This window comes from Lissotriton vulgaris, chromosome 7 (genome assembly GCF_964263255.1).
Source record: "Lissotriton vulgaris chromosome 7, aLisVul1.2, whole genome shotgun sequence".
In the NCBI taxonomy this organism is placed as follows: Eukaryota; Metazoa; Chordata; class Amphibia; order Caudata; family Salamandridae; genus Lissotriton; species Lissotriton vulgaris.
Genome location: NC_141695.1, coordinates 402022578 through 402043336, shown reverse-complemented (window position 1 = coordinate 402043336; position 20759 = coordinate 402022578).

Below are 20759 nucleotides of genomic sequence, written 5' to 3'. Positions count from 1 at the left end.
AAAGAGTCGCCATTAAAATCTCCAAACCATGGTACGACGGGAGTCTCAACGAAGATAGAAGAGACATGCGAATGGCAGAACGGACCTGGAGATCAGCCCCCTCTGCAATGCACCTAAAAGAGTTGAAGAAGAAGAGAAACGCCTACTTCAGGAAAATAAAACGCTCAAAATCGGACTTCTTCCGCCTCCAACTTAACCAAGCAAAGAACCGCCCGAGAAAACTGTTTGAGCTAATCAAATCGCAATCCAAAGAGCTACCACAACCACTCAACACTGGGCGTGTGGTACCCTCATGTGAAGACTTCGCTGCTTTCTTTATCCAAAAAAACGACAAAATAAAAAGCGATCTCCTCACTGACGCAAGCCTCTACTCCAAACCCAAATGCCCAGCACCCGTTGAACCAAAAAACAATGCGACATGGTCAACCTTTGACACATACTCGGAAGAAGAAATTGGCAAATTACTCAGCACCCTGAAACCTTCCAATCACCTCACGGACCCCCTCCCTGCCTTCGCAGTAAAAGATTTTACCCCTCTGATTCTCCCTCTCTGGACTAAAATCATCAACAGCTCTCTCCAACAAGGAAGCATACCTGACTCCCTCAAAGTTGGTCAGGTCACACCTCTACTAAAGAAACCAACAGCCGACCCCGCGGATCTCAACAACTACCGTCCCATCACCAATATCCCCACTCTCGCCAAACTGCTGGAAAAATGCGCACAACTACAATTGACTAAACACATTGAGCAATTCGATCTCCTCAACCCTCACCAATCAGGTTTCCGAGCAGGACATAGCACAGAAACGGCTATGACTCACATAATCGACGACGCACTTCAAATGCTAGACCAAAATGACACCTGCCTCCTCATCCTTCTTGATCTCTCCTCCGCATTCGACACCGTTAAACATGAGAATCTACTAGAACTACTAAACAAAAGAATGGGCTTATCTGGAACTGTCCTCAAATGGTTCACTTCCTTTCTCCGCAACAGGACGCAGAAATTCAAGAGCAACAACCTGATGTCCACGCCAGTACCTGTAACGCTAGGCGTCCCCCAAGGATCTTCTCTATCCCCAACTTTGTTCAACCTAGTCATGGAACCGCTCACCACTCTGCTACAAGAATCCAATGTACACTTTCACATGTATGCCGATGACACCCAACTCTACCTCAAACTGCAATCTCCCAATGACATCCTGCTCCTGAACTCAACGATCAGATGCACCCAATCCTGGCTTGCCGACAATCACCTCAAACTCAATGCCCTGAAAACAGAGTTCCTTCTGATCGCACCTCCAGCGAAGATAACCACCACTCAACATTGGCTTAAACTCCTAACCGCACTCAATGTCCAACCCACCATCGTGGAATCAGCAAAATCTTTAGGCATAACACTCGACACCAATCTCAACATGCAGCAACATGTCAGCAAAGCTACAAAGGGACCGAACTTCCAGATCAATACTCTGAGGAAACTTAAACCCTACCTCCCAGCCAAAGACTTCCAAACAGCGGTGCAAGCACTAGTCATCCCACGAATTGAATACGGCATCACCTCCCTCTGCGGACTCCCACTAACTACAACCGCACCACTAAAAGCATCTCTAAATGCTGCAGCGAGACTCATCACGGGGTCAAAAAAGCACTCTCACATCACCCCTGACTTGAAATCCCTGAATTGGTTGCCGTTTGAAGCCAGAATACATTTGAAAATAGCCTGCATGACACACAAGGCTGTACACCTAAACTCACCCGGCTACCTTGCTCAGAAATTGACAATCTCTGGGGGAATCAGAAACACGAGAGGCGCAAACAATCTTCTGCTGAAACCTCGAAGATTCCGGAAGGAGAAAACATACAAGCGCTCTTTCTCAGGAATGGCGCCTAGGATTTGGAACTCACTCCCTCCCGAAACCAGGCTTCTCTCTTCCACTACACTCTTCAAAAAAGAAGTAAAAGCTATCCTCATGGCTAAATTCACCTGTACTACTATCTCGAACCCTATCAACACCCTGCGATGATCTTTATTACTTGCTTGACCCCTTATCTATTTGTACGAGCTGTCTTATCACCCACTTGATTGCTTTGCAGCCACCCAATTGTATTATTTGTATTGTATGATCTATTGATTTACTTATTTGACTTTGTTCCCTCATGTTCCCTTCTGTACTCTGTGAACTATCGACCTACCTATTTGACTTTGTTCCCTCATGAACTCTTCTATGTAAAGCGCTCTGATATCTGCAAAGATCTTGTTCGCGCTATATAAAACTCTGAAAATAAATAAATAAAATAAATCCCCGGTCGCCGATACCAGCCCGGCAGGTGCACGAGCCTCTGACGTGGCACGGCGGGTACCGGCTCCAGGCGCGCGCCGTGTGTCCTCCCATTGGCAAACAAGCGCAACCGCAAGGTGAAATAGGTTTGAAACAAGCCGCGCCCCTAGTTTTTAATTTCTCCTTTCAGAGTCAATTAGCAGAGCGCTTGTTAGGTACAGTGCTTGCCCTGATAACAGAAAGGCTAGGCAGTCTCTTGTTCTGTGAGGGAGCTTGTTTCCCCATTCTTTCAGCTCTTTGCTAACTTGTGACTTGTTTTTGGTTCCCGTGGCTTCAATGCAGTGCTGACATTGAATTGCAATCAGTGGCAGTCATTTCGGGAGGCCATTTGGACTGAATCCAGAGTCGGGAAGGTATGCACGCACCCTTCCGGTATTGAAGAGGATTCCGTTCATTGTTAGGTTCTTAGCTGTTCTATTTTGGGCTCTTGTTTGTCAGGTTAACTCCAACCATACTTTCCCAGACTAAAAGTCGATGCAGACACCAGTATCTTCCAACTCTTGGAGGCGGTTGCTAAGCAACAGGGAGTTCCAGCTGACCAGATGCGTGTCATTATTGCAGGGAAGGAGTTTAGGAATACCTTGACACTCCAGGTAAGACTCTCCACTTAATTCCTGCCATGTTTCCAGCTGCACTGTTTCTAAAACTGCTAAAATGCATGATAAGACCTATTTTTTGTAAAGAGCCAGTCCCCCTGTTAATTGCTTTTGGCATTTTCTTGTTCGTGGTAGTATGGTCAGTGGGGGCTGTTTTGTTTTGACCAAAACGAAGCTTGTGTGTTCATTTTATTATTTGCACCTTCATACTTTTGTTTTGAGGCTTGTTTTTGGTTTGCATGGGAGATGAAGTGATTTGCCCAGAATCCCAGCATGTTGAGCCAACGCCAAGACTCAAACCCACCTCCTAGGTTGGTAGCTCTGGCCGTTACGCCATACCCTGCCCCTATTGCTGCCTTACACAGGCGTCCTCTGGGAGGGTAAGTTAATACATCTCCGAGCATTCATTCGACAACGCACGGTGATGATAAAGACCAGGAAAACTGAGTTTAAGTGCAAATTTATTTTCACTGACGAGGCTGAAGCCATGAAACGTGGTCTGCTTCAGGCGCATCCCCTGTAGGCGCTTTCTTTCGAGCAGCAGGACACTAATTAAGGTTTTGATGAGTTGAATTGAACGTGTTCGTTTGTGAGATACCAGTAGTTCTACTATTACATAACAAGTGAAGGGCAGCATACTTGTCCTAACAAGGGTCAGAATTCATGCCGATCAGTTTTTAACATTTTATTTTGTACTGGAATAAATGTCAGTATAGTTTTCTATTGAGATTATGAGGTACAATACATGTTTGCTGATGAGCTGGTTATCTCGATGGGCAGATCGAAAGGGTTAAATAAAACACCAACTCCTCTCCCCGCGTGTGTTGAGCCTGATTTAAAGGTGCTCATGTCCAAGGCTTATAGGCGGGAAATTATCTCATTTGGTAGCGTTTTCCCTCAGCATGCAAGAGGTAGCAGGATCGATGCCCGCATTTTCCAAAATACATTTTTGACCATTTAAAGTCAAATGATAGATTATTTGAACTCTCGTAGGTGTACAGTGGGGTGAGTGATACAAGAGCGAACAAAATGAGCAACTACGCTCAAAACATTAAATATTTGATGGCACTGCAGCGAGAGAGCATGAGACTGTAAACTTTTCACATCAGTTTAAGTCGACCTTTTCCAGCAATAGGATGTTACTTCTACAACCACGATCCTGCCTCTTCTATTCCCTTTCATAATTCACATACCATTCACAAAATAAACTGAAACCAATTCCAAAATGAAAAGAGAAGAACCCTGGCGAAAATCGGTGCTAATTCGCGTCAACGGGAGACTGCAGCACACTATGTGTGCCACATGCTAAGGCAGAAGTCTTGTTTTTGGGAGTGCACTGCCCTCAAGATCTGTGGTATACATTTGTATGCCTTTGTTCTGGGATGGGCACATACATATTTTGACCCCCCCCCTCTCCTTTTTAAAATATTAACCCGAAAACGTGATAGAAATTATGTGAATATGAAAAAAAGACTGTAGTACATTTTTCACAGATTTGTTAAAAATTATCACCAAAACATGGGTTACAATTAGGCAATATGCAACGGGCTGTTTGAAGGTTTGCCACCTGGAGAGAACGTTACCCCTCCAGTCCTAGTCCTAGTCCAAGTTAGCAAAACAAGCATTTACAATGCAATAGATCTCGCATTACGAGAGTTTAAGCTACTGGCATTGTAAATGACAATACCTTTTATTTATGTTTTAAAAACCAAAATAAAAGGCATTGTCATTTGCAATGTCAATGGCTCAAACTTGCGTAAATGCGAGACCTATTGCATTGCAAATGCTTGTTCCCTCTTGTCATTGTTCTATGGAAATGATGTGATGGCTGCAAATGATGCTACTGTCTTGTGAATGTTACACTCTTTCAATAAAAAGATTTAATACTAAAAGTAAAGTGCGCCTCGTGCAATTACCGTCCAGAATGAGATTGGGCTATTCCTCAGCTTGTCTGTTCGGGTCAACCAGCCACACTTCTTTCATACTCGTGCATTCTATTGTAGTGTTGATATAGAGTCCTGTATATCTAATCGAGCCTCACAGCGCTTTGGTTTGTAATATGAGCCTGCTGTTGTGCATGGTTAGTAGGGTGTGGGTTAATAGTTGTCTACCTCATGCCTGTATGCTGGGCCACTGGGATGAAGCGGTTCTGTGGTGTTCAATAATATGGATTTGCCACATAATTTATCTTCCCAGCCTTTGTACCCCGTAGAACCTGGGCATATGCACATGACGAAGAGTGCTCTACACGCACAAACCTACTATTGTAGACCACCCCTTTTTTGCTATTTGTTAAGATGATCATCCACCGTCAACTGCATAATCTGCTGATTTTAACCAAACACTTTTTATAGCTGAAACGGATCTAGTTTCTAAAAACATGGCGATACCGGTCCTGCACAGGGATAGCCCATCGCAAAGGTTTACTAGTCACCTTTCAGTTGCTGATGGCTGTATTTTGATGTTCAGCTGCTACTAATAAGGTGAAATCCTTGCCCAGGTAGTGTAATGTGTAAAGGAACAAATTAAGTAATATTATTGAGTCACATCTTCAAATTTCTGGCAATATTTAGGCAACCCGGCTGCATAATTTAGTCATTCGGGCCACATAATTTCAGTGATTCGAAGAATGTACGCAGGACATGGTCAATTGCATATTTTTGATACTCCATGCCGCATAATTCAACAAGGTTGACTGACTTATATGGCAAAAAAAGTCAAATTTTGCCACGTAATGCATCACATGTGATAGTATTACTGGTTAATTTTGACTTTTAAACATGTTAGCACTGTCGGGGCAAAGGCCTCGCTGCATTAGTAACCGTTTAACTCAAGTACAGCTAAAGGCAATCAAAAGGTGTCTACTTTTGCGGAGGGCTCTGCAATACTACTCAACGCGTGATGCATTCTGTTTCAGATTTTACCACATATGTATTGGGTGATGTGATGGCCCCGATTGTAGGGTGGTTCGACTTTGCCGAGGTTTGACTCATGACCTGCAAGGTCACTGCTTTTGGTCAGTGGCTTGAGTGATCACCCGAGGGGATTGCTTGTTTTTTTTCCATTGTTTTTTTTTTCTGACAGGTTGTTTTTCGCAGTTCACATCCTTAGATTGTCCCGTCAAGGTTGTGTTGCTTGAGTTTCCTTCGGTTCTTGAGGCACAACAGTGTTTTGCCCAGGATTACACGTTTTGTACACAGAGGCTTGGATTATGTTTATCGGCGTTATAGCGCCTCACCATATAGAACGGTGTAGGAAGTATTTCTGTTAACTAGATAAAATGCCCTCCCTGCCCAGCGCATTATTTTTGGTGGATACATACTTTTGATGGAATGTGCCCTGTTGTGCTTATTACGCGTGAGACTTCGCCCGACCCCTGCCAGGGGCGACCTTAGGCATGTGCAAGCTGTGCACCTGCACAGGGCCACCAAACCCCACGGGCCACCACGCCAATATATATCCTTAATATAATAACACTCTGAGGATGGATACATATTTAGTTGGTGGCCCCTGGCAGGGATTTGGCAGGCTCTGGCTCTGTACCACTTCCAAACACCTTGACCCCCCCTCTGCCCCCCCTCTTCACTGGCCTCCGCGCTCCGCCCCGCCCGGACCCCCTCTTCCGGGGCCCCCTACCTACGCTCCCTGCAGAGGGCCACCATGAGCCTAGAGCCGCCCCCGGATAGGACACAACATGCAGCACGTTACGTGGGGGCGGGGAAGAAGTGTCTCCTTGGCAGGTGTTGACCTAGTACGGTCTTTATTCTGCAGCAGCCCCTCCACCAACACACACATGGGTGCCCCCACCCACCGAGGTTTGCGATGTTTGCCTCGAATATATGATGTACTGGCACTCGCTGGCTGCCTGAACACCCGGGGAGATGGGGGGGAATCCATTGGCATGGCAACCGGGGAGGTGGAAGGGGGCATGACTCAAGGGAAAACAAACAGAATGGCTGCCATGTTTTGCAACAAAAAGTACGATTGCCAAGACGCTGGCTGCGACTGAAGAGCAGAACGGTGCCACTTACGGTGAAGTCAGCCGAAGGCTGAAATGGATTGTCCGTTGCTCCATGCTATAGTGGGCAGAAGAATGTGAATGCCACAATAGACCCATTAAGAGGGCTGGCACATAGTCTATAGAAATACATTACACACACTGAAAATAAAATCAAAAGGTGTTGGGAAATGTCAGAGCTAAAAAAACATAAATAAAACAAAATGAGCACTCATTTTCAGCAATTACAAACTAAAACAAACCGAAACACACTCTTTTCTCAATAAAGCAGCTCAGCAGGACAAGGGCGCTGGGCCAGGCATCATTTTATCGGTCTCCTGTGCAATGGACAAGAGTCGTGCAGAGGTCGTTTCTGGTCACCCAGTAGGGACATGGCTGCTTGTGGTGAACCGAAATCCGTTACCTGCACACAGAGGATGAGGAGCTGCTATTGCAGCAAAAGCACCGCCGCATCATGGAGGCCGCCATCTTGGAATGTACTAAGTGCCCAGGTCACAACGGAGATGCAGGCTACTTTTCCGAAATTCACGTGGGAACTTCAAAGACACGTATAAAGTAGCTGCACGTCTTGTGTTCGGAACAGTATAACGGGCGCAGTTATCAAATACAAAAAGGGAATACAGGTGCACCGTTAGTCCGTGCACTCACGTGTCTCATTCCATCCCCCTAAAACAGTGCTGAGTTAGTCCGCCAGTGGGGGGGGGGGGCAGAATGGCAGCTGCACGGTGAACTTCAAAGACACGTATAAAGAAGCTGCACGTCTTGTGTTCGGAACAGTATAACGGGCGCAGTTATCAAATACAAAAAGGGAATACAGGTGCACCGTTAGTCCGTGCACTCACGTGTCTCATTCCATCCCCCTAAAACAGTGCTGAGTTAGTCCGCCAGTGGGGGGGCAGAATGGGAGCTGCACGGTGGGCGCGAGGCAGCCGTCGGGCACTGCTGGGGTGCGGGAGGGGGCACCGCGGACGTCAAGGACAGTTGTTGGAGGCGGCCGCATGGAGGTAACAATTGGACAGTGAATTATTATTTGTGTTGCTAAACCGTAACCTTTCACACTGCAAAGTTTGAAGAAACGTTTGTACACCATTTGGTAACCGCAAAATAAAAATAAAAACAAGCAGCATTGGCCTCTGGAAAAAAACCAAAACGCAACTAGTGCACATGCGCGTCACCGCAAGTGCTACCTTGCCGGCCACAAGCTTGCTATTATGCGCATGCGCGCGTGCTCTTGTGCGCATGATAATAAGCTGGTCGCCGGGAAAGTAGCACTTCTCAAAGCAGCTACTTAATGTCTGGCCAGGCCAGCGCATGCGCTGGATCAGGCCGAGACCTAAAAATGGGAATAATGGTGGCCGCTTCCCAGGTTTTAACCATAGGCCCGATGATTGCAGTTCTTAGGACATTAGTTATTAGAGGAGCCCAAAACTGCAGTAGGGATTTAAAAATATCTGAGGAGATTCTATCCGGTCCAGGGGCTTTCTCGGAAGGGCAATCTTCACTTGCTAGAGTAACATCAGAGACCTCAGTAGGTCTGCTTAATTTCCATTTAGAACTTAGATCACTAATGTGTATAGCATATACAAATTGTGTCAATGTCTGTGCCCATGGACCAAACATTTTTGAAAAGTGGTTCAGCCAGGATTCACTTTGAATGACACACACAATTATTGGGAGGGACTCGCCTAAAAGGGTCTGAGAGTTTACTACATGCCAGAAGGCTCTGGATCTTCAGTTCAATAGCAGCTCTGAGCTCCTCACAGGCCTTCTCTCTTATTTCTACTTTCCTTTTTGAGATGGCCTCTTTGTAGATTTTTCTGGCCATCGCTACTCCTATTGTGTCCCATGGACATGCTGGGGTCGCTCTTTAGAATTTTATGAGCTTTAGAGCAGATACTGTTAAACCAACTTGGGCTAGTATGGGATTTTCTATCTTTTTGGTCAATTTATCTGCCATATAGTTTTTAAGAGAAGTAAAAGCCTGGATTACCCCCATTGGGCTTGAGTCTTCTCCCAGGATCTGACTAATCTCCTTTTGTTTGTGTATAAATAGATCATTGTGAAAGGCTTCGTTATCAATCGGTCCCCATAAGATGTTTAAATCTTTATTTTTATTGAATTCTAATAGATGCTGTGTTTTTTTTGGGTATCCCTACATAGAGGTAAGTTTAAACTCAATATTAGTGGGTTATGATCACTCACCTTAAGCCATTACCAGAGGCTTTCTCCACTGCACCTCAATCTCTGGATATTATATACTTGTAAATGGATAAGATGCCCTTCAATGTCTCATTTTTTTAAAGTCAAAAGAATGATGGCTAGAATCTTCTGAGTGCTTTTATTTTGAGAACAGAAGATCAAGAGAAAGCATGGCTTTCAACACATAAATTTGTATATTCAGCTTTGCACGACTAATGTTTTGTGTTTGCTCTCTACTGCATAAGTGCATTTCACAAAGCTAATAGGCAGTGCTTACAACAGAAGGTGCCTGGATGCCTCCTTCCATGCAGTTATTCATTCATCCATCCATTGGCTTTATCGCTCATCTTCTAAGCACTCGGTCAGTCATTCTTGCACTCGTAAATCTAATCATCAACGCAGTGATTAATTGATTCACCCACTCACCCATCCAAAATACAACACACACAAACTCACCAATCAATGAACAAGTGCCTTATGTTATACATCAGGAGTTGTATTACCCTAAAAGGTGCATTTTCATTGTTTGTGCCAGGCGCACCTTTTAACCCCTTCGATGCTTGTGACTGAACCATTCCGTCATCAGTCACGGTTGGGCTGTGCTGATGACGGAATGGTTCCGTCACAACCACACCCATTTAAATCGGGGCCAGCACAGGAGGAGAATTCCTTTAGCAGCGATGAGGTTAAAAGGTGCGCCCAGCGACAACAATGAAAATGCACCAGGTTAGCATGAATGCACTGCCCCCAGGGCAGTCGCGAACTCATGCTGCCCTAGGGCAGTGTATTCAGGTGAAAAGCTGAGCGGCTGCTTTGTTAGGTTATGTTATGTTAGAAGGGTTTTGTATAGCGCAACTGTCACACCAAGGAGCATCATGGCGCTGAGCGGATGGCTTGGCAGACGGGGTGGTTGAGGCTGAAAGAAAAATGTTTTAGATGAGTGCTCTACATTATGCATCAGGGGCAGTAAAAATCCAGGTTTTCAGGGCTTTCCTGAAAACAGTTTCTGATTGAATGAAACAAAGGTTATTGGAGTGTTCGTTCCAGGCCCTGGACCTAATCACTGCAATAGATTTCCCCCCTTTTGAGACATGTCTGACGGCTGGAAGTTTTAGTAGATTTGCATTGGATGATCTGAGAGTACGGCATGGTATATAGTGCACAAACCTTGGCCGAAGGTAGTGAGGGCCTGAGGAATGAAAGATTCTAAAGGTACTTATCAAGATTTTGAACAGTATTCTTTTGTGGATCGGATGCCGATGTAGGGCTTCCAGTGCAACGGATGCTGATGACCTCCTGGGCCATTTTAGTACTAGTCGGCTGCAGCGTGTTGTACCATACGTAGTTTGTGTAGGACCGACTGGTTAGCTCCTGCATAGAGGCTGCTGCAGTAGTCCAGTGTAGATGTGATTAATACCACTGCGACTACCTGTCTCGCCGTCCTGGGGAGTAAGTCAAAGAAACCGCTCAATGTTTTCACAGTGCCGGCGGCACCCACCTGCACTTTTATAAGGGATTAGAGACCGCCTTGCAGGCAGGTGCAGTGGTTAAATTGGTCAAGCATGTAGAAGTATGATTGTTGAGTTTCTGGAGGAATTGTTCATTACAGAAGGAATACCTTTACAGATGATTAGTTACAACAGTGTTCAATGGTATCTTCAGAAATGAAAATGTTCCTAGACAAGCGGGGCATACGCCATAAAAAGATATCAGTAAATTACCCCAGAACAAAGGGGTTATGGGAAGGTGGAAGGAAGTATTACAATCAACACAGTGTGAAGGTGGTGATTGGTGGCATGTGGTGAGGAAACTCGTGGGTAAATCACAATACGCCGAACATAGCTACCAAAAACTTGATTTGGGGAATTAAGTTCTATTCATTACTCAAGCAAAGATGATTGTTCCGGGAGATGGGGTCAGAGATGACGACACAAGGTCAGACAACCCAGTGAGGGATCAGGAATTTAGGATAGGTGCTTGGATCAGAATGGAGCTAGGACAGAGTGTCAAGAAGAGGCTGTTGTGATTCTTAGAACCTTTGAGGACTGTGAAAGTGGGAAGATGTGTGCTTGAGCTGTTAGATGCAAATGTATGGAATTTGAATAAATTAGTATGTGTGCCAGATGCTTGATGGAGATGGACATTAAATATATAGGGAGGGATTTTGGCAGGAAAACTATTATGACAAGGAGAGGAGGTAGTGGACGGTGGAAATAAAACACCAATGAAAATAATTGAAGAACCAACCCTGGTTTGGCCAATATACTGAAAACAGGTTATGAACAAATTGAAACATTTTATTGAATGTTAATTAAACCCATTTATCAAGTCCACTCAGTTCGGGTGATTAAAGGAGGATTTATTGAAGATGGTACAAGATCACAGGAAGGTTAGAATAAGACCGGAGTAAGACCAATCAAAGACCCCACCAGGAGCAGCGAGGATGGTGCTCAGCCCTTCTCAACTGACATATCTGGCTCCCAACATTCTGTACCACATCATAGGATGAACATTCCACTGGCAAATCAGGAGATTGCATGCATAACAACAAAGCCAGGATATAACAGATATCAATAGGATAAAATGTATGCACAGATTTCAAAATCAATTTAATACATTTTACAAATCCACTTATTAGAGTACCTTCAGTGTTATTAAAACACCTAAAAATGAATCCACTGCAGCTTCTTAAGTTTGCTTACCAAAAAGTTTGAAATACAAATCTTTTCTTGTCACAGGAAAAGGCCAGACAGCTGCATAAAATAAGGGCAAGCGACTCTTATTTGAAAGTACAGAAGTGGCTTTTATCTTTTATAGCTACAGGGATCCGATATCTCCCCTTCGTCAAATAGTCCAAAGCAGTCATATGAATTGGATTTTTGTCTCCCATGACAGAGCAAGTTCACAACTCCTAACTAGCTTACTATGGGTCTTTGTTTCGAAAGATTCTAACTCTTTTTGCCTTTATTTGGTAGTTATTGCCTTCCTCAGTAGTTCCTTAAGGGTGTTTATATTCCCAAAGAAGTATCATTTTGAGCTTAGTTAGCATAGTGTCTATGACAGTTTGCCAGGAGGTGTGGTTGACAAGGTAAAATTCTTGGCAAGGAAAGATATTAAGTGAATTTTCGTCTGCTTGTTATACTTCCAAATGTTTGATCACTTACACCGAATTTCAATTGAATCTGCTCTTAGCTAGTTGAATTCAGAAGACTATTAGATAATTTATAAAGTTTACTCTTGGCCTGATTAAATCAACAACTGAGCTTGCCGGAAATGCTTCGAGTCGAGAGGTTAATGATGATTTTCTTTGAGCCACTATTACTTTGAATAGTGGTTCTAGGTTTTTTGATAACTTTACCTTTGGACTTGGCCCTTCAGCAGGGCTATCCCCAAAATGTTTGCCTTCATCCTCCTGTTTTATGAACCTGTTTTGTTGTCATTTAGGACTCTGCAAACTTTAGCATTCCTAACCAGTTCTAAAGTCCTTGTGCTTTTTCCTTTAAACATGGTAAAATTGGCTTATACCCAATTGGCACATTAGTTCGTTTACTTGTAAGTCCCCAGTAAAGTGGTACATCATCTACCCAGGGCCTGTAAATTAAATGCTATTAGTGGGTCTCCAGCACTCATTGTAGAGCCCTTTAGACATATCTAAGGCCTGCCACTGCATCCTGGGTGTGCAGTTTTAATCTGCCATTTCAAACTGGTAAGATGAACCTCTTGCCAGGCCCAAACCTCCAATTGTTTTACATATAGTTCACCTGTATGACAGGGCCCATAACAGCCCAAAGGGTAGGGTGCAGTGAATGTAAACGGCTGTACATGTACTTTTAAGGTTTACATGTCCTGGTAGTGAAAAATTCTTAAATGGTCTTTTTTACTACTGCAAAGCCTGTCTCTCCAATAGGATAGAATTGGGTTAATGTATTGCATTTAATAACTGATAACTTTCAATTAGGAGCAGGTTGGAATGTTGAGTTTGGTGTCTAAAGAATTGTAATTCAAAGCCTCCTTTAATGGTAAAGACAGATTTTAAGTCAAAATTCTAAAAATGTCACTTTTAGAAAAGAGGCATTTTTATAAACTAACGATTTGGTGTCTGCTGCCTGTATCCTGGTTCACATGACTAGGTGTAGCTGGCAGTTGGTCTTTGTGTATTACCCACAAACAGTGAAACAAAGGACCATAGGTTTTGGCAGGATAGGTCATCTTTAACTTGATGAGTGGGAGGAGATGTCACCTACCACAATTGCACATCACGACGCATCTTTGGCACAGGACTTTTCATCTCATGGCCCTTTTTGACAGCATACTTGATGACGACGTAGGAACTCACATCACTGCCTCACAACTTCCCGGAACCAATGCTGCATGAAGCATCTCCACACCAGGACCTCGCATCACATAGGCTGCACGAAGCATCCTCAACACAGGACTGGGCATTGCTACGCAACCAGAATTTATGGTACTCTTGTTCAGTGGTTCCAACTGGGACCCTGGACCCGACACACACTCTATCACGGTTGGGCTGAATTTGTGATTTTGTCCCGGTCTGGTGCGACCAGATAACCACAATTGGCACTTTGTGTTTTTTGCCACTATTTTCACATAAAGCTTTACAATTGCATATCTCCACTTATACTGATTGGCTTTATGTAGATTTGGTTTTAAATAATATATTTAATGTTACTCTTATTTTTCTTAATTGTTATGGGATTTTTCTTGGGTTGTCTTTCTGCTTTATTACTGTTTTAAGTGCTGCTTAAAATACTTTACACACTGCCTCTAAGTTAAGCCTGCCTGCTCTCTGCCAAGCTACCAGAAGGTTGAGCACCTTTTAATTTATTTGGGGGTTGCTTATGACTTCACCCTGACAAGGATTGTGGTGCTGCTTGAGTAGGATTTTATCCCCTTAACCAGTAACCCCATTTCTTACATTTACAAAGACAAATTTTAGAGACGCTGCTTTGCTGAAAAGATCCTGCGTATGAAGATTGCATTGAGGTGTTGATTGAAATTCCACTAGTAAATATTTATGAGAGATGGCGCGGGTAATCAGTGTTTAATGCTGTAACATTTCAGAAAGATCAACACTTTAACCTTTTCCTGATTTACCTCTAACTTATTGACTTCACAGTATACGCTCAGCTTATTAGAGTATGCTGAGACCTACCAAGTTGTGATCTAGAATTCCTGTGCCATCCGCATATTGAATTAGACATATCAGGTGCCATTTAGCTTGGGTGGACATGCTCTTGCATTGGTTATGGTCAGCCACAAACAGGGTAAACAAAGCCCGAACAAGGACACATCCTTCTTTTGATCCTTTGTTTATAAATTTTTAGTTTGTTAATGATCCATCAACCCCCATTTTCACTTGAATCCAGTTGTTGCAGTACAGAGAAATTATTGCCTTTAACTTTCTTTTCTGGCATTCCCCACTTCTGTAATTTTTTACAGAGTAATCTATTATTGCTATTTATTGAATGCTCGCTTGAAGTCGGTAAAGCATGCTTTTATATCTCTACCATTTTCATACATATTAATGAATGGCATCGTGTGTCACGTTTAACCAGCAGTCATCAGTTTAGTGTAGGCAATGAAGGGAAAGGACCCTCTCCTGATGCTGTTTTCTAGAAAATGACCCAGTAATGGACGAAGCGCTACTATCTACCCAAATACTATACTGGTTATGGGGAAAGTGGCTGCACTGAGTCAAGGGCTTGGAAGCTCATAGTGAGAATAATCTCAGTTATTTCCCACTGAGGTCATAATCGGGTGCAAAAAAGACACTCAGGGGTAGATTTTCAAACAGTTTGCTCTGGGTTAGTGTCACAAAGTGCCGCTAACCAGCACAAAATGTTTTTGGGGAATTTACTTTGCAGCCCAAACCTGTTTTGTGCTGGAAAGTATCCTAACAGTAGTGCAAAGCAACGCAAAGCACTACTTTGCGTTACTTAGCACCAAGAGGGCGTTACTTGGGCATTCCCTTGCAACCATCTATGCCTTTTGACGCAAAATCCTATCTACAAAGAATTGTAGAGAGGGTTTTGCGCCAAAAGCTTATGCCACTTCAAAGGAGCCGCTAACAGGAGAAATGTTTTTATTTCTCTTTTCTTTTCCGACTGTGCATGCGGGTTTCACTGTGCAGCACATATTCAGAGTGGGGAAAGTTTTAATTTTGTAATTACATAGTATTTTTGGCAGGACTCTGTGCTAGACTCCTGCACACATGCTAGCGCTTTGGTGCCGCGATGCGAGCGTGGCGCAAGGCAGCTGAAACCAGCACTAGAGAGAGGGGAGGATAGAGCCATATCTCTGTAGATATGGAACTCTGCTGCCCCCTTCCTGTCACGCAAGGCAGCGCAGCCTCTTTGGGTGCTGTGCTGCGTTGCACGTATTTTTTGAAAATTTGCACCCTTAGTGCCCACTGTTAACGTTAAATGCACCGAGTGCTTCTGAAAGTGTTATTGCATCAGGACCTGCAACTATTGACATAGTGCTCCGATGGAAGACTGCATGTCAGCATTTAGCCACATGGTAACCAATATGGACACGTTATTCGCAGTGTGGTTGCCCTGTTCTAAATATAGGCAGGTGTACACAGCATAGATACCTGGAAGAATGCGATAAGGCACTGTCCAGAACAGCTCTGGGACCTTGGGAGAGAGGAAAGCACTTTGAAATCCACGAAGTGTACGTCTCAGTCTGTCACATTCATGCCCTGAAGGAGGGCAACCAATGGTTGGTTTTTCAAGGACTCCAGGAAAGTGCCTTTTTTAAATAATCTTTAGTATTATTGAGTTAGGTTATGAAAAACTGTCCTATAGCACCACCTAATGGTATCCCAGTTGCTTATTAGTAATTCAGAATATACTGGCTGTTTTCATTCTGAACACCTTGCCCTCAGTTTTACATCACTGACTTCATGTGGATTATAAACAAATCTAGAGTCACATAAAGAACAAGTGTAGCAAATCAGTCATGCGCATTCAGCAGGGGTGTGGTATGTAGCCGGTGGGGCATTTTGGGGCATGCTGTCGCAAATATAATACTAAATCATGATGTCTTAGTGCACTGTCATTTGCAGACAGCACATTTTTCACTGAAATGGCCACAAAATTCGCACTGACATTTACAAGGATGAAGCTTTACAGTGCACAATCAATTAAAGTGTGGATATTATTTTTTCAGCAAATAATTACCATTTGCACATCACTAATTAATATATGTTGATTGTGTTTGAACCTATTGAAATCTTTGATTTCATCACGTCCGAATTGCAAAAACGATTCCTCATTTGTGGTTTCCTAAGAGCTGATATTGTTTTAAATATTTTTACAATTATTTTGCAGCTGTTTAAATGTTGTATTAGAAAAAACTAACATCCTACAGCCTTTCCTTTCACTGTTCCGGTATCTTACAAAGTTCACTTGACAGCATCCTTTAATTTGCAATGAGAGTAAAAAAAGTCAACACCATTTTCCATGGTAAAAGAATATGCATCACTTTGATAGAAGATTTCGCTTGACATATGACCTTTGTTCTGAACGCACAGCAAACGTAACAAGTTAAAAACAAAATGTATAGGCTTATTTATTTCTCTAACCCTTCTTAACTCCAGGAAAGGTTCTTTTAAAGGGGGCTCCCCATTGAAAATATGAATAGAGGACTGCTTGGTGTTCGGCTCACAGATCAGGTCATGCAATCCAACATGACTGTGGGGAAGTGTGGCTCAGGGGTTAGAGGCGGCAGACCTGGAAGCTGAGATCGGCCCTGGCCTCGGCGGGTCTTGGGCTAAAAATTCCACGGACTCGATAATTCTCGCTCCGGTGCCTTCTCCACTCACGGGTTCACACTCTGCAACTCTGGGCAATAGCTTACTTAATCTCCACAACGGCCCCTCGCGGCGGGATGCCTGGCTTTCACCTTGTGGATACCCTGCCGGGGTTATCTCACAGGGGAATACCAGGACGGGTTCCCTAAGCAAGCGCCGGGAAACCCACTGCGGGTAGCTGTGCGCTATATAAGCTCAAATACATTTACATTTTAAATATGAGTCTGTTTTGTGCTGACTAATTATACAGAAGGTACTTTTTGTTACTGTTATCTGGGCAGGTGACAAAAGGGTAAAATGGTTAGACAGGAATGAGGGAGAGTCCCAGAAACTAGTAGGTAGCACTGACCAGGAAGCCCAGAGGACTAGAGCAAGAAACTTAGGAAGGATGGCAATTACTGATTAGGTTAGCCATGCAGACCCATTCATGAATGCTTTGAGAGAGGTACACTGGTTGAGCTACTTTGACATTCTGCATTCTTTAAAGGACTATGCCCAGAGGTGTTCTGATTGCAAAGGAGTCAGTGGATAATCGTAAATGTATTCTCTGACTTTCCTCCTACATAGTTGGTGAGAAAAGGTTGTCAGATCCTCCCTATGCCCGCTTACAATTAACTAGCTGCCACCCTCCATAGGGATGAGCTGTGGCGAAAGGCGGCTGACTACTTAAACCTTTACCTTGGATATATAGATACAAATAGGAGCTAAAAAACAAAATAGAATAAGGTACCACCTAGAGAGACTCCCGTTCATATCGTATTCTACAAGCTATAAGCATGTCTAATGCATGTGTAGTTTTAATGAGAATTGGGTCAAATGCATTAATTGTGATAACACCAAAACTTTTCCTCGAAAGAATCTTTGACATTGAACACCTAAATAATCTTAAAAGAAGGTTTAAGGATCCTAAAAATAAAACCACTCCAGAGCTATGGTTGCCCTTCCTAAACTGGATCAAGGAACCCACTAAACACCAGCATGAATCTCAGTAGAAGGGTCTTGAAGACATCCAAGACAAAAAGGGCCATACTAACAGGGATAGGATTCGAGTTTGTACCCCCACAGCAACACCTCTTCTGCACCATTTACTCCAAAATGACTAATGATCTATCTATCTATCTATCTATCTATCTATCTATCTATCTTCACACATCAATTATGCCATCAGTGATGTACTTCAGTTACTATACCCAGTAAATGTCAGTGTTTATTATAAAATGTTATGTTGAGACTGACATTTTCACCTAACTATAACGTCACTTTACCATTTGCTTTTTAAGTGCATTTCCCCCAAAGATTTCAACAAGATATTACAACCATACCTAACTATAACGTAACTTTTATGCTTTGGTTTTTTCTGTGAATTTTTAGGGTTTTTTGTTACGAACAGTAAATTATTTATTTACCATATCTTACTATACCAACCCTGAGCCACACACGTGTGCTGGAGAACACCCCAGCACCATTCTGCCATCCTGCTTCTCTAAAGTTAAGTTGTATAGCCTATGTGAATTGTAATTATGATCAATCGGGCCTCCTTGCCAATAGAATGCAGAGAAGCCTAGACCCCATGGCGAGTCATTCGGTATTAACGGTAAAAGTTCCAAAGCTATTGCCAGGTTCCATCGAAGATAGTGATTCATTGAAAAACAAATCCCTACATTGGATCAGGCACACTAGGCATTATTATTCAATCATCTACTTAGACATTGTGTATGCAAAACAACTTATCGGGCCAGTTGGACTCTGGGAATCGACTGAAATCAAATTAGCAACTCCCGAACTGGATGAAAGTTTAATCTTATTAAATCAACGTACCTCTCCCCCTAATGGATCTGAAATTGGATTTAAGTTGAAGCCTTTGGAAGTTGGTCTGGTTAAGTCCAAAGATGGGTGCAGTAATTCTACCATGAATAGGAGTGAAGCTGGACATTAGAAAGGTGCCAACTCTAATTACTATCTATCGCCTAACGATTGCATTTCAATTACCTCAGCAATTTTGTTTCTCCGTCTTTTCGGCATTACCCATGGTTCTTCCGGAGGACACCTACCTGGCACATCTTGGAATCCCACCTGGAAATTGAAACAGCTGCTCTCTCTTATAATGTATCTACCTGTTTTTATCCCAACTGTATCAGGGTTATGTTATTGCCTATTATTTCTTTCTGTATAATGCAGCTATCTTTCCTATCCCAGTTGTATACACCCGTCCCAAGACTGCCTGTACCACCTGTCAATCCTGTAAAGCGCTCTGATACCCTCATGGGTCCGGTTAGCACTCTTTAAAACTCTATAAATAGATACATACTCCCAGGAGAGCGGCTTGGCAGAGGTCTCCTGACTGCAAATCCCATTTGTCTCCCCTTTTGTTACAAACCCCATATCGAACTGTTTAGAGGAAAGAGATAATCAGTTGAGCTCTGGGTTGGAGGAACATTTTTCATATCCAAGAAGGAAGAGGGACCCTACCAATGTATATGTGACAAGTAATAGCAACTCAGTTGCGCCTAGTCCTTTGATGTCATCAAAGCCTCTCTGGAACCCAAAATATAATGCCCAAAACTTCGATTCCTCCTTGCACCCAGTTAAATTGGAACCCTGCACAAATTCGACTGATCTGGGAGAGGAGGATTGGGGCTTATTTATAGATATGTTTCATATGTGTATTTTTCAAGAGGCTTGGGCTCTTATAGAAATTCATATGTAGGGATTTATAGCATTAAAGCTACGCCCTCGAAAGCTGGTTTGCCATCTTGAGGGCTTCTTATATGGACTAAAGTGTCACTTGATTGTTCTATTAAGATAAGTGACATTGATTCCCCAGATCTTCTAGTACATAGTATGTTTCCTAAATCGGGGATTACACATCTGTTGATTAACATCTACAACAGGTCATCACTTTTTAATAAAATCTCACTGACTTTAAGACCTCTTAATGCCCTTCTAGTAGATTTCAGCTGTAGTCAGTATGTTATTATTGCAGGTGACTTTAACATATGTTTCAAGCCCTGTATGCCCTTAATGAAGTTGACTCGGGATGAAGATGAATGTTGTGGAATCCCTTCCTATTCTGGCCTTAGGAAAGCACCTATAAGGAGTGCTGCTGCCCTCCAGATTGTAGATTAAGTGGTTTTCCAAGGCCTGAGAGCATGCAATGGTTAATCAGTCTCGGATATCAATGCCAAAGCAACTTTTGAGAAGAGAAGTTGCAAAAGTAAATTTTATTATATTTTAATGGATGTTCGGATTTAGCAGGAAATGGTAGATATGGAGGTTATTGACCACCGAGATAGCGATCATTTCCCTATTACACTTGATTGTAAAGGGTATTGGATAAGGGATCTAGGCCCAGATGTACGATTGTTTTTAGCAACCTAGAAATAGGCCAGTTTGCAACCGCTAAAAATGGTTGTGGCGTGTACCAAACCTATTTTGCAAGTCAGTAACATGTTAATGCCTCGCAAAATAAGTTTTGCAAGTCACTATAAGGAAGGGGACTGCCAAGGGTGTCCCTTCCTAATAGTGAGCCGCAGGGGGATGTAAGATTGTTTTGCTGCAGCAAATGCAATTGCAAAATAATTGCATTTACCACCAATTTCAAATAGGTGGTAAGCCAGTCGCAAACGGGAAGGGGTCCCTCTGATTGGCAGCAAAAATGTTTTTTAGGATCAGGCAGTGGTCCCGCGGATCACTGCCTGCTCTTAAAAAATTAAACTGAAACAATACATTTTTATTTTTAAATGCATTCCGTTTCACTTTAAGGAAAA